Source organism: Cibotium barometz, chromosome 60 (genome assembly GCF_041138505.1).
Source record: "Cibotium barometz isolate CiBa-2024 chromosome 60, ASM4113850v1, whole genome shotgun sequence".
Taxonomy (NCBI): domain Eukaryota; kingdom Viridiplantae; phylum Streptophyta; class Polypodiopsida; order Cyatheales; family Cibotiaceae; genus Cibotium; species Cibotium barometz.
Window position 1 is genome coordinate 3,167,620 of NC_141105.1, and position 14,129 is coordinate 3,181,748.

Below are 14,129 nucleotides of genomic sequence, written 5' to 3' on the forward strand. Positions count from 1 at the left end.
TTAATGCTCTGGTTTGTGTGCAAAAAACAGAGTATGCGGGGAGCCCAGATCTGGTGCCTTCCACTTCAAATGAGCTCAAATGCTTTCAAAGGCATCAATAGCAATGAGTCTAGTAGAGGATTAAGCCAAGAAACACAAGATTTGACCAAATAATGAAAGCTTAATCTCTGTTTTACCAAAGTCACCTGCAGATTTGATGAAGAGCTTTGATCTCAATGTAGACTTGATGAAACTGAATTCTGTCTTCACCAGCTTGTAGAGCATGCTTGAAAACCCTAAGGGCTAAGAGGAATTAGACCCATTTGATTTGATGAAGTAGAAATCATTGATTTACTGCAGAAAAACGTAGCTTTTTAATCAGCAAAAATCGGGAGCTTCCGTGGGTGGTTTGCACTTCTGATTTGATGGGCTGGAGCTCCTATGGGTTAGCTATCTTGGGCTAGAAGGGTTTGGGCAATGGTTGAGTGTGCAAGGAGAGGGAGCTCCTCCACTGGCTGGGGGTACAGAGGCTAATTGAAAAAAGAGGGAAAATTATAACTTTCTACTAATCTTGATTAATTAAATAATGGGCTCATAAATCTGATGGATTCTAGGCATGGCTCTGATACCATGTTGAAATTTAAGCATAATGATGAGCTATGGTGGATCAAACACTAGAATCAACATCATTAACAAAGTGATTAGCAAATAATTAAGACGTAATTAGTGAATAATTAGCAAATAGATTAATGTAGGCATGGATACTCAAAAACCAGAAAATTCTCATTAGGGCTATGCCTCAATTTATAGAGTTTACATCAAGCATCTAATCCCATTGATTTCTCCATGATTCACTCCCAGAATATCTCCACCTTTTGCCTGATTCTCTCCACCTCTTCTCTTTTCCCTGAATATCTCCCAGAATATCTCCACACTCCTACATTCTCTCATGCTACCCATTATTCTCTCCCAATAGATTCTTCTCACCTTTTCACAGGTTCTTTCACAATTACATCTTCTCTTTTACAGCCTCTATCCAAGAGCTTGTTCCCACACACACCCTATTCACTTGTATATTTCAACACCTAATGCACTTTTGTGGGAGTTAATGATGGTTGTTGTATCTCACACTGTCTTAGACATTACGTTATGGCTAGCTCTCCCATGTTTTATTTGAGACCAATTTCTATTGTCATGCAAAACCATATTCTGGCATACTTCACCTCCCAGTCTTCCTCTTCTAGGTTAATTACTTGGGCTATGCTAATGGATATGGAGAAATTACGAAGCTGGGATTTGCTAGCCTTAACTTCTTTTTTAGCCTTTGCTAAAGATTTATTTACTACTCTTCTTGGCAGAGCGAGAGAGTTTTCTAGATTCTTCCAAACCTAAGGGTTCAGATCACTATGTGGCCATTAAATTGATCAGAACCTTAAAAATATTGAGCTCTGTTTTCCATTGGTGGCAAAAGTCCACATGAGAGTCTACGGCCTCAACATATCAAAGCTAATGGTCTTCATTCCCTCGTCCTCCAAGAAGTACTTTATGGGCTCCTGGTTGGTCACATCAGAATGATTACCTATCCCAAGGCTACTTACAAGGTAGTAGTTCCTGAGTCCCAATCAAATTATGCCCATACATCCTCGTCCAAGAAGTACTACATGCATGATATAAAACTTCCCTTCCAATGGGTTATTCCCAATGTGAACATAGTAGTGAAAGCTCCTATGCATGTGGTTTGGAACGAGTTCACTCCTTCCACCTGCACTCTTGTGGGAGTCAATGATGGTTGTTGTATCTCACACTGTCTCATGAGACATTAGCTTATGGCTAGCTCTCCCATGTTTTATTTGAGAGCAATTTCTATGATCATGACCAACCATAGTCTGGCATGCTTCACCTCCCAGTTTTCCTTTGCTAAGTCAATTACTTGGGCCATGTTCTCGAGTCCCAATCAAATTATGCCCATCCATCCTAATCCAAGAAGTACTACAGGCATGATATAAAACTTCCCTTCCCAAGGGGTTATTCCCAATGTGAAACATAGTAGTGAAAGCTCCTATACATGTGCATGTGGTTTGGGACGAGTTCACTTCTTCCACTTGCACTTTTGTTGGAGTCAATGATGGTTGTTATATGTCACACTCTCTCATGAGACATTAGGTTATAGCAAGCTCTCTTATGTTTTATTTGAGACCAATTTCTATGGTCATGCCCAACCAGAGTCTGGCACACTTCACCTCCGAGTCTTCCTCTTCTAGGTCAATTACTTGGGCCATGTTAAAGAAGATGGAGCAATTATGAAGCTTGGCTTTCCTAGCCTTAACTTCTTTTTTAGCCTTTGCTAAGGATTTATTTATTGCTCTTCTTGGCAGAGCGAGAGAGTTTTCTAGATTCTTCCAAACCTAAGGGTTCATCTCTCTATGTGGCTGTTAACTTGATCAGAACCTTGAAATATTGAGCTCTCTTTTTCTTTGGTGGCAAAGTCCACCTGAGAGTCTATGGCCTCAACATATCAAAGCTACTGCTCTTTATTCCCTCATCCAAGAAGTAGTACATGGGCTCCTTTTTGGTCACATCACAATGATTACCTATTCCTAGGCTACATACAAGGTAGTACTTCTTGAGTCCCAATCAAATTATGGCTATCCATTGTCATCTAAGAACTATTACAGGCGTGACCCAATGTGAAATATTGTAGTGAAAGCTCCGCCGATGCCTGTGGTTTGCAACATGCTCACTCCTTCCATCTGAACTTTTATGGGAGTCAATGATGGTTGTTATATCTCACACTATCTCATGAGACATTAGGTTATGGCTAGCTCTCCCATGTTTTATTTGAGACCAATTTCTATGATCACCACCAACCATAGTCTGGCACGCTTCACCTCCCAATCTTCCGCTTCTAGGTCAATTACTTGAGCCGTGTCAACGGAGATGGAGAAATTTCGAAGCTTGGCTTGCCTAGCCTTAACCTCTTTTTTAGCCTGGCGACTAATGATTTATTTATTGCTCTTCTTGGCAGAGAGCGAGAGAGTTTTCTAGATTCTAGCAAACGTAAGGGTTCATCTCTCTATGTGGCCATTAACTTGATCAGTGAAAAGATGCAAGGGGGAAGAGAGCTTGAGCTCTTGCAAGCACACACACACTCACAAAACCCTAATAGAGAACACACAAGGTGAGAGGCTGAAAATCTTCTTCTTCTTCACTCAACACTCAACACACCATATACAAGATAAGAGTACACATAATATGAAAGGTACTCAACCAATACATACACGGGTTCTCTATAGTGTGAACCCAACTAAATGAGATGGCGCTATAACTATGCTAGTCTCTAGAATGGCTATCACATAGCCTATCATCCCACTGGCCGCATATCACCCATGATCTCACCAACCATGCCAGTGGTGTAAGTGTGGGGCCTATCCCCCAGGCGGGTCATCAGTGTCCACTGCCTCACTAGACGAGCTCGATATCTCAACACTCCTCCTCGAGCTCAACTCCATTTCATGTACACCAAGCGAAGCCCTGAATCTGCGGAGCTTCTCTGTACCCAATGCTTTGGTGTGAAGATGTCAGCTCTGATCCTCTGTGTGCTGACATAAACAAGGTCAAGGTCTCCTGCCAAGACCTTCTCTTTGACGAAATGGTAGTGGACCTCTATATGCTTCGTGCAAGCATGAAAAACTGGGTTCCTGGCCAACTGTATACTGCTAATGTTGTCACAAAAAATGACAACTTGTCTATCCATTGATAGACCCAAATCTGCAAGTAGCTTTCTCAACCAAGCTACCTCACATGATGCCATAGCAGCTCCTCTGTACTCGGCCTCTCTGTACTGGATAGAGCAACCGTAGGCTGCTTCAAGTCACAGCTGCTTCTTGCTGCTCCAAGTCACAGCAGCACTCCCCAAAGAAAACATGAATCCACTGGTAGATCTTCTATCTGAGATACTACCAGCCCAATCAGCATCTGTGTACCCATGTATACATATCTCTGTCCCAGTCTCATAGAATAGTCCACAATGCAAAGTAGACCTCACATACCTCAGTATGCGTCTCAATGCATCCAAATACAGTTTCCGTGGAACCTGCATAAACTGACTCACCAACCCAACAGCATAGCTCAAATATGGCCTGGTGATCGTCATGTATATCAAGCTTCCTACTATGCGCCTATACATAGTAGGATCCTCCAAAATCTCTCCTGAATCTGCACTCAACTTGCCATTCTGATCCAATGGCACTGAGATAGGCTTACAGCCTATCATACCATACTTGGACAACATGTCCAAGCCATACTGTCTCTGCAATAATCCAATACCATGTGGTGACCTAATCACCTCAATGCCCAAGAAATATCTGAGCTCCCCCAGATCCTTCATCTCAAACTTCTGTCTAAGCAAGATCTTTACATCAAAGATCTCTGCATCATGGTCCCCCGTAATGATCAAGTCATCTACATAGATGACAACAAGCACAACCCCTCTATCACCATGTCTCACATACAGCGAGAAATCTGCATTGGCTACATGAAAGCCAATAGTGACAAGATATTCAGAAATCTTGTCAAACCATGCTCTTGGTGCTTGCTTTAAGCCATACAAGGCTTTCTTCAACCTGCAAACATGCTCGGGGTGACTCACATCCTCATAACCAGGTGGCTGCAACATATACACCTCTTCTTGCAAGTCCCCATGCAAGAATGCATTCTTTACATCCATCTGATGTAAAGACCATTGCTTTGACGTAGCCACTGCTATCATAACTCTCACTGTTGCCATCTTGGCAACTGGGCTGAAAGTTTCCTCATAATCAATGCCATATGTCTGCGCATACCCTTTGGCTACCAACCTAGCCTTATACCTGTTTATGCTTCCATCACTGTTATGTTTTACTTTGTACACCCACTTGCATCCAATGGCTTTCTTGCCTTCAGGCAATTGCACTAAGTCCCAAGTTTCATTTCCATATAGTGCATTCATCTCCTCATCCATAGCTTTCTCCCAACACACATTTCCAACAGCCTCATCAATGCATGTGGGCTCAACAACCTGCACAACCTTTGCCATATATGCATAGTGATGTGCCACCATAACCATCATAGGTAAATCTCTGCATAGGATTTTTCACTCTCCCAGATCTTCACAGCTTTCCATAGCCTTCTTTACACTAGGTGCTCTCATAGCTGGGATCCCAAGCTCCTCATCATCAAGGCTCATATCTGAGCCACTAGACTCTCCATCAACATGAGAATGCCCTGCAGAAATGTCAGGCATACCAAGGGGTTCAACCACTTTCTCTTTTCCTTTACGTGATGTACTAATCATATTTGCAGGACTGGTATTATGACGCAGCCTGCCACTCCATGGTCTATCAACAGACCCACTAGATGAGGACTCTCTTGGTCCACTCAAAGACTGTGATTGCTGACCTGCATTCTGTGCAACCACACTTCCACTCACATCAGCCCCAATAGCTTCTTTTTTAGCAGCATACCAGCTGCTCATCTCATCAAAGACAACATCCCTACTTACCCTCAACTCACGTGTAGCAGGGTTATAACACCTGTATCCCTTTTGATCAAGGGAATATCCAATAAACACACATTTTTTAGCTTTTGGATCCAGCTTAGTTCTCAGCTCATCTGGCACATGCACATATGCGATGCATCCAAAGACTTTCAGACAAATTTGGTTTTCTGCCAGTAAACCTCTCCTCTGGGTGGAGTTACATCATGTATGGCTACAGTTGGAGTCCTGTTCATGATGTATACTGCTGTAGAAACAGCCTCAACCCAATAGCTATGCGGCATATTCTTCTCTTCCATCAATGCTCGGGCAATCTTAGCAATGTGCCTGTTTTTCCGCTCAGCAACTCCATTTTACTACGGAGTGTATCTGCATGTAAATTGTCTCCGAATACCATTCTTCTTAAAAAATTCAAAGAACTCATTGGAGAAGTACTCTCCCCCTCCATCTGACCTTAGGCACTTTACATATTTCCCTGTTTGCTTTTCAACCAAAACTCTGAAATTCTGAAAGTGAGTGAATACCTTACTCTTCTCCTTCATGAAATATACCCACACTTTCCTTGTGTGGTCATCAATAAATGTCACATAATATCTGCAGCCTCCCATAGACATGGTCTTCGTAGGACCCCATACATATGAATGCACAACATCTAGTGCATTTTTGCTCACATATCTATTACGTGGAAATACATGCTTTGTTTGCTTTCCAAATTGGCATGCTTCACATATTCTCTGCATACCTTCCACTTTAAACTTTGGCAGCCCTGTCACAATTCCTTTAGTCTGCATAGACTTCATTCTCTGCACATTCACATGTCCAATTCTTTTATGCCAAATGTCTGCATAGACTTCATTCTCTGCACATTCACATGTCCAATTCTTTTATGCCAAATGTCTGTGTCTGTAACAATTCTTGAACCATTTGCAAACATCGCAGCACTCATTTCAGGCATGTCTACATTCAACGTAAAGATTCTGCCCACTCTGTTGCCTTTTGCAACCAACCTGCACTTGTCTTTAAAGTCTTCAACAACCATCAGGGTTAAACCAAACCTGCAAACCCTGCTCAATCATCTGGCCAACTGAAACCAAATTCTTTGTTATGTTTGGAACGTGAAGTACATCTACAAGGTACTTCACTTTGCCATCCTGCATAGACAATGGCACATCTCCAACATGGGCAATTAGATGAGCAGTGTCATCCCCTGTTTCCACAAAACCTGGTCTTTTCGGGTTTTTCATCTCCTTGAACCACTCCCCATGACTTGTCATGTGGTTCGAAGCACCTGAATCCACATACCATACATCATCTTTTTGTGCTACATCAACATTTTCAGACATGGCATGCACGACATGCTGCATAACAAACAACCTTTCATTATCCTCATTATTTCTGCTTGAGGATGCATAGTTGTTTTGCTGCACTTTCCCATTTTGCATGTCAGCCTGCTTCTTATAACATTCTGCCTGCACATGTCCAGGCTTACAACAATAATAGCATTCACGTGCATCATTATACTACCTTTGCCAATTTTCACGGCCTCTTTGACTTCCCTTGCCTCTGAATTTGCCTCTTCCACCTATGTGTTGTTGATGCTGTTGTTGTGTATTTTGGGACTGTTTGCTGCTGCTGCTCTGCTGCTGGCCATAATTCTGATTACCTGTTCGGCCACCTCCTTGATCGCATCCACGGCCTCCTCTACCTCGTCCTCTACCTGAACTTGTGTAGAAGGCCTGTTGCTCTGAACTGTTTTTGTTTTGTGAAGACTGTTGGTCTTCACCTAAGCTCTTCTCTTCTATAATCAGCATAGACACCAAATCTGTAAAGTTGGGAATGTTTTCCCGAGTCTGAATAGACATCTTGAACGCCTTGTATTGTGGCCCGAGACCACGTAGACAGACCTCCACCTTATCATCATCATCTACTGACACACCAATAGATGCAAGGGATTCCACAATACCCTTTATCTTCAATGCATAGTCATTCACAGACATGCTCTTTTTCTCCACAGTATGAAGTTCGTTCTTCAACTGTATCTTACATGCCTTGGTATTTGTTTCATAGAGTTTTACCAAGGTGTCCCACGCCTCCTTAGGAGACTTGGCATCCTGAATGTGCCCAATCATGGTGTCTTGTATACTAATGGAGAGACAATACATAACTTTCCTGGCTCCTTGGTTCCGGTCTTTAAACTCTTTCACATCTACAGCAATCGGATTTATGTCCGGTATCTCTGGTGCCTCTTCATGCTCACCTTCTATGTAGTCCCAATAGCCCTTTCCCATCAGGAAATTTGTCAACCTGAACCTCCAAGCATGGAAGTTATTCTTATCAAGATTCTCAGCCACAATCTGGGTTATCCCATCATTTGACATCTTGGTAAACACACAATTTTACTAGAAACAGCACGCTGGTTTGTCTTGCACAAATTGCTGTATTTTCTGCACAGCGGTACTATAGTTCTCTCAAATGTCACAACCAGTGACTTCAATGTGCATACATACACCCAGTGGCAAGACCTCTTTGCAGCACCCACAGTGTCTGCACAGTCAATCTGTCTTCCTACAGTTCTTAAAACAGAGTTCTGCAGAAAAATCGATGACTTACCTGCAGTGCTCGAAATTGCCTGCTTTTTGAAAAACGGAGGTCTAGACGCGCCCGAAACGTGTTTTTCGATAGGACAGTATAGTTGCCCTATAGCTTTCCTCTCGCGAAGAAAGCTACTCAATCAGAGATTGTTTTCCGGTGCCTCCCGTAGAGCTCCCGATAAGGGTGTAGTCACCAACACAAATAGAGAAGAGTAGTTGAAGCTCTTACCCTCGTACCACTTCCAGTGGTTCTCTTGCTTGCAGCTCAGCCCTTAGCATGAACCAGGCTCTGATACCATGAAAAGATGTAGGGGGGAAGAGAGCTTGAGCTCTTGCAAAGCACACACACACTCACAAGACCCAAATAGAGAACACACAAGGTGAGAGGCTGAAAATCTTCTTCTTCTTCACTCAACACTCAACACACCATATACAAGATAAGAGTACACATAATATGAAAGGTACTCAACCAATACATACACGGGTTCTCTATAGTGTGAACCCAACTAAATGAGATGGCACTATAACTATGCCAGTCTCTAGAATGGCTGTCACACAGCCTGTCATCCCACTGGCCGCATATCACCCATGATCTCACCAACCATGCCAGTGGTGTAAGTATGGGGCCTATCCCCCAGGCGGGTAATCAGTGTCCACCGCCTCACTAGATGAGCTCGATATCTCAACAATCAGAACCTAAAAAATATTGAGCTCTCTTTTCCATTGGTGCCCAAAGTCCACATGAGAGTCTATGGCCTTAACATATCAAAGCTAATGCATTGTCTTCATTCCCTCATCCAAGAAGTACTGCATGGGCTCCTCTTTGGTCACATCAGAATGATTACCAATATCCCAAGGCTACTTACAAGGTAGCAGTTCTTGAGTCCCAATCAAATTACTCCATCCATCCTCGTCCAAGAAGTACTATAGGCATGATGTAAAACTTCCCTTCCAAGGAGTTATTCCCAATGTGAAACATAGTAGTGAAAGCTCCTATGTATGTGGTTTGGAACGAGTTCACTTCTTCCTACTACACTTTTGTGGGAGTTAATAATGGTTGTTGTATCTCGCACTGTCTCAGACATTACGTTATGGCTAGCTGTCCCATGTTTTATTTGAGACCAATTTCTATTGTCATGCAAAACCATATTCTGGCACACTTCACCTCTCAGTCTTCCTCTTCTAGGTTAATTAATTGGGCAATGCTAACGGAGATGGAGCAATTACAAAGCTGGGCTTTCCTAGCCTTACCTTCTTTTTTAGCCTTTGCTAAAAATTTATTTACTGCTCTTCTTGGCAGAGCGAGAGTTTTCTAGATTCTTCCGAACCTAAGGGTTCAGATCACTATGTGGCCATTAACTTGATCAGAACCTGAAAAATATTGAGCTCTCTTTTCCATTGGTGGCAAAAGTCCACATGAGAGTCTATGGCCTCAACATATCAAAGCTAATGGTCTTCATTCCCTCGTCTAAGAAGTACTTCATGGGATCCTCGTTGGTCACATCAGAATGATTACCTATCCCAAGGCTACTTACAAGGTAGTAGTTCTTGAGTCCCAATCAAATTATGCCCATACATCCTCGTCCAAGAAGTACTACAGGCATGATATAAAACTTCCCCTCCAAGGGGTTATTCCCAATGTGCACATAGTAGTGAAAGCTCCTATGCATGTGGTTTGGAACGAGTTCACTCCTTCCACCTGCACTCTTGTGGGAGTGAATGATGGTTTTTGTATCTCACATTGTCTCATGAGACATTAGGTTATGGCTAGCTCTCCCATGTTTTATTTGAGAGCAATTTCTATGATCATGACCAACCATAGTCTGGCATGCTTCACCTTCCAGTTTTTCTCTGCTAGGTTAATTACTCGGGCCATATTCTTGAGTCCCAATCAAATTATGCCCATCCATTCTAATCCAAGAAGTACTACAGGCATGATATAAAACTTCCCTTCCCAAGGGGTTATTCCTAATGTGAAACATAATAGTGAAAGCTCCTATACATGTGGTTTGGAACGAGTTCACTCCTTCCACCTGCACTTTTGTGGGAGTCAAAGATGGTTGTTTTATCTCACACTCTCATGATGAGACATTAGGTTATAACAAACTCTCTAATGTTTTATTTGAGACCAATTTCTATGGTCATGCCCAATCAGAGTCTAGCACGCTTCACCTTCGAGTCTTCCTCTTCTAAGTCAATTACTTGGGCCATGTTAATGGAGATGGAGAAATTACAAAGCTTGGCTTTCCTAACTTTAACTTCTTTTTTAGCCTTTGCTAAGGATTTATTTATTGCTCTTCTTGGCAGAGCGAGAGAGTTTTCTAGATTCTTCCAAACCTAAGGGCTCATCTCTCTATGTGGCCGTTAACTTGATCAGAACGTTAAAAATATTGAGCTCTCTTTTCCATTGGTGGCAAAGTGCACCTGAGAGTCTATGGCCTCAACATATCAAAGCTAATGGTCTTCATTCCCTCGTCCAAGAAGTACTACATGGGCTCCTTTTTGGTAACATCACAATGATTACCTATTCCTAGGCTACGTATAAGGTAACAGTTCTCGAGTCCCAATCAAATTATGGCTATCCATCATCGTGGAACTTGATCACTCTTAAAAATATTGAGCTCTCTTTTCCATTGGTGGCAAAGTCCACATGAGAGTCTATGGCCTCAACATATCAAAGCTAATGGTCTTCATTCCCTCATCCAAAAAGTATTACATGGGCTCCTCTTTGGTCACATAAGAATGATTACCTATCCCCATGCTCCGTAAAAGGTAGCAGTTCTTGAGTCCCAATCAAATTATGGCAATCCATCCTTGTTCGAGAACTATTATAGGCATGATATAAAACTTCCCTAACAAGGGGTTATTCCCAATGTGAAACATAGTACTAAGAGCTCCTATGCATGTGGTTTGGAACGTGTTCATTTTTTCCACCTGAACTTTTGTGGGAGTCAATGATGGAGTCAATGATGGTTGTCGTATCTCACACTATCTCATGAGACATTAGGTTAAGGCTACCTCTCCCATGTTTTATTTCAGACCAATTTATTTGGTCGTCATGCCCAACCATAGTCTGGCATGCTTCACCTACCAGTCTTCCTCTTCTAGGAGGTCAATTACTTAGGCCATGTTAAATAATGGAGATGAAGCAATTACAAAGATTAGCTTGCCTAGCCTTAACTTCTTTTTTAGCCTTTGCTAAGAATTTATTTATTTCTGTTCTTAGTAGAGCGAGAGAGTTTTCTAGATTCTTCCAAACCTAATGGTTCATCTATCTATGTGGCCATTAACTTGATCAGAATATTGAGCTCTCTCTTTCATTGGAGGTAAAAGTTGACATGAGAATATATGGCTTCAATAAACATCAAAGCTAATGGTCTTCATTCCCTCGTCCAAGAAGGACTACATGGGCTCCTCTTTTGTCACGTCACAATGATTACCTATCCCAAGGCTACTTACAAGGTAGAAGTTCTTGAGTCCCAATCAAATTATGGCCATCCATTCTCGTCCAAGTAGTACTACAAGGATGATATAAAACTTACCTTACTAGGGGTTATTCCCAATGTGAAAAATAGTACTAAAAGCTCCTACGCATGTGGTTTGGAATGAGCTCACTCCTTCCACCTGCACTTTTGTGGGAGTCAATGATGGTTGTTGTATCTCACACTATCTCATGAGACATTAGGTTATGGCTAGCTCTCCCATGTTTTATTTGAGACCAATTTCTATGGTCATGCAAAACCACAGTCTGCACGTTTCACCTCCCAGTCTTCCTCTTCTAGGTCAATTACTTGGGCCATGTTAACGGAGATGGAACAATTACGAAGCTTGGCTTGCCTAGCCTTAACTTCTTTTTCAGCCTTTGCTAAGGATTTATTTATTGCTCCTCTTGGTAGAGCGAGAGAGTTTTCTAGATTTTTCCAGACTTAAGGGTTCATCTCGCTATGTGGCCATTAACTTGATCAGAACCTAAAAATTATTGAGCTCTCTTTTCTAGACCTAAGGGTTCATCTCGCTATGTGGCCATTAACTTGATGAGAACCTAAAAATTATTGAGCTCTCTTTTCCATTAGTGGCAAAAGTCTACATGAGAGTCTATGGCCTCAACATATCAAAGCTAATGCATTGTCTTCATTCCCTCGTCCAAGAAGTACTACATGGGCTCCTCTTTGGTCACATCAGAATGATTACCGATATCCCAAGGCTACTTACAAGGTAGCAGTTCTTGAGTCCCAATCAAATTAAACCATCCATCCTTGTCCAAGAAGTACTATAGGCATGATGTAAAACTTCCCTTCCAAGGAGTTATTCCCAATGTGAAACATAGTAGAGTGAAAGCTCCTATGTATGTGGTTTGGAACGAGTTCACTCCTTCCTACTACACTTTTGTGGGAGTTAATGATCGTTGTATCTCACACTATCTCAGACATTACGTTATGGCTAGTTCTCCCATGTTTTATTTGAGACCAATTTCTATTGTCATGCAAAACCATATTCTGGCACACTTCACCTCCCAGTCTTCCTCTTCTAGGTTAATTACTTGGGCTATGCTAACGGAGATGGAGCAATTATGAAGCTGGGCTTTGCTAGCCTTAACTTCTTTTTTAGCCTTTTCTAAAGATTTATTTACTGCTCTTCTTGGCAGAGCGAGAGAGTTTTCTAGATTCTTCTAAACCTAAGGGTTCAGATCACTATGTCGCCATTAACTTGATCAGAACCTAAAAAATATTGAGCTCTCTTTTCCATTGGTGGCAAAAGTCCACATGAGAGTCTATGGCCTCAACATATCAAAGCTAATGGTCTTCATTCCCTCGTCCTCCAAGAAGTACTTCATGGGCTCCTCGTTGGTCACATCAGAATGATTACCTATCCCAAGGCTACTTACAAGGTAGTAGTTCCTGAGTCCCAATCAAATTATGCCCATACATCCTCGTCCAAGAAGTACTACAGGCATGATATAAAACTTCCCTTCCAAGGGGTTATTCCCAATGTGAACATAGTAGTGAAAGCTCCTATGCATGTGGTTTGGAACGAGTTCACTCCTTCCACCTACACTCTTGTGGGAGTCAATGATGGTTGTTGTATCTCACACTATCTCATGAGACATTAGCTTATGGCTAGCTCTCCCATGTTTTATTTGAGAGCAATTTCTATGATCATGACCACCATAGTCTGGCATGCTTCACCTCCCAGTTTTCCTTTGCTAGGTCAATTACTCGGGCCATGTTCTCGAGTCCCAATCAAATTATGCCCATCCATCCTAATCCAAGAAGTACTACAGGCATGATATAAAACTTCCCTTCCCAAGGGGTTATTCCCAATGTGAAACATAGTAGTGAAAGCTCCTATACATGTGGTTTGGGACGAGTTCACTTCTTCCACCTGCACTTTTGTTGGAGTCAATGATGGTTGTTATATCTCACACTCTCTCATGAGACATTAGGTTATAGCAAGCTCTCTTATGTTTTATTTGAGACCAATTTCTATGGTCATGCCCAACCAGAGTCTGGCACGCTATTACTTGGGCCATGTTAACGGAGATGGAGCAATTACGAAGCTTGGATTTCCCAACCTTAACTTCTTTTTTAGCCTTTGCCCTAAGGATTTATTTATTGCTCTTCTTAGCAGAGCGAGAGAGTTTTCTAGATTCTTCCAAACCTAAGGGTTCAGCTCTCTATGTGGTTGTTAACTTGATCAGAACTTTGAAAATATTGAGCTCTCTTTTTCTTTGGTGGCAAAGTCCACCTAAGAGTCTATGGCCTCAACATATCAAAGCTAATGCTCTTTATTTCCTCATCCAAGAAGTACTACATGGGCTCCTCTTTGGTCACATCACAATGATTACCTATTCCTAGGCTACATACAAGGTAGTACTTCTCGAGTCCCAATCAAATTATGGCTAGCCATTGTCGTCCAAGAACTACTACAGGCGTGACCCAATGTGAAATATTGTAGTGAAAGCTCCGATGCCTGTGGTTTGCAACATGCTCACTCCTTCCATCTGAACTTTTGTGGGAGTCAATGAT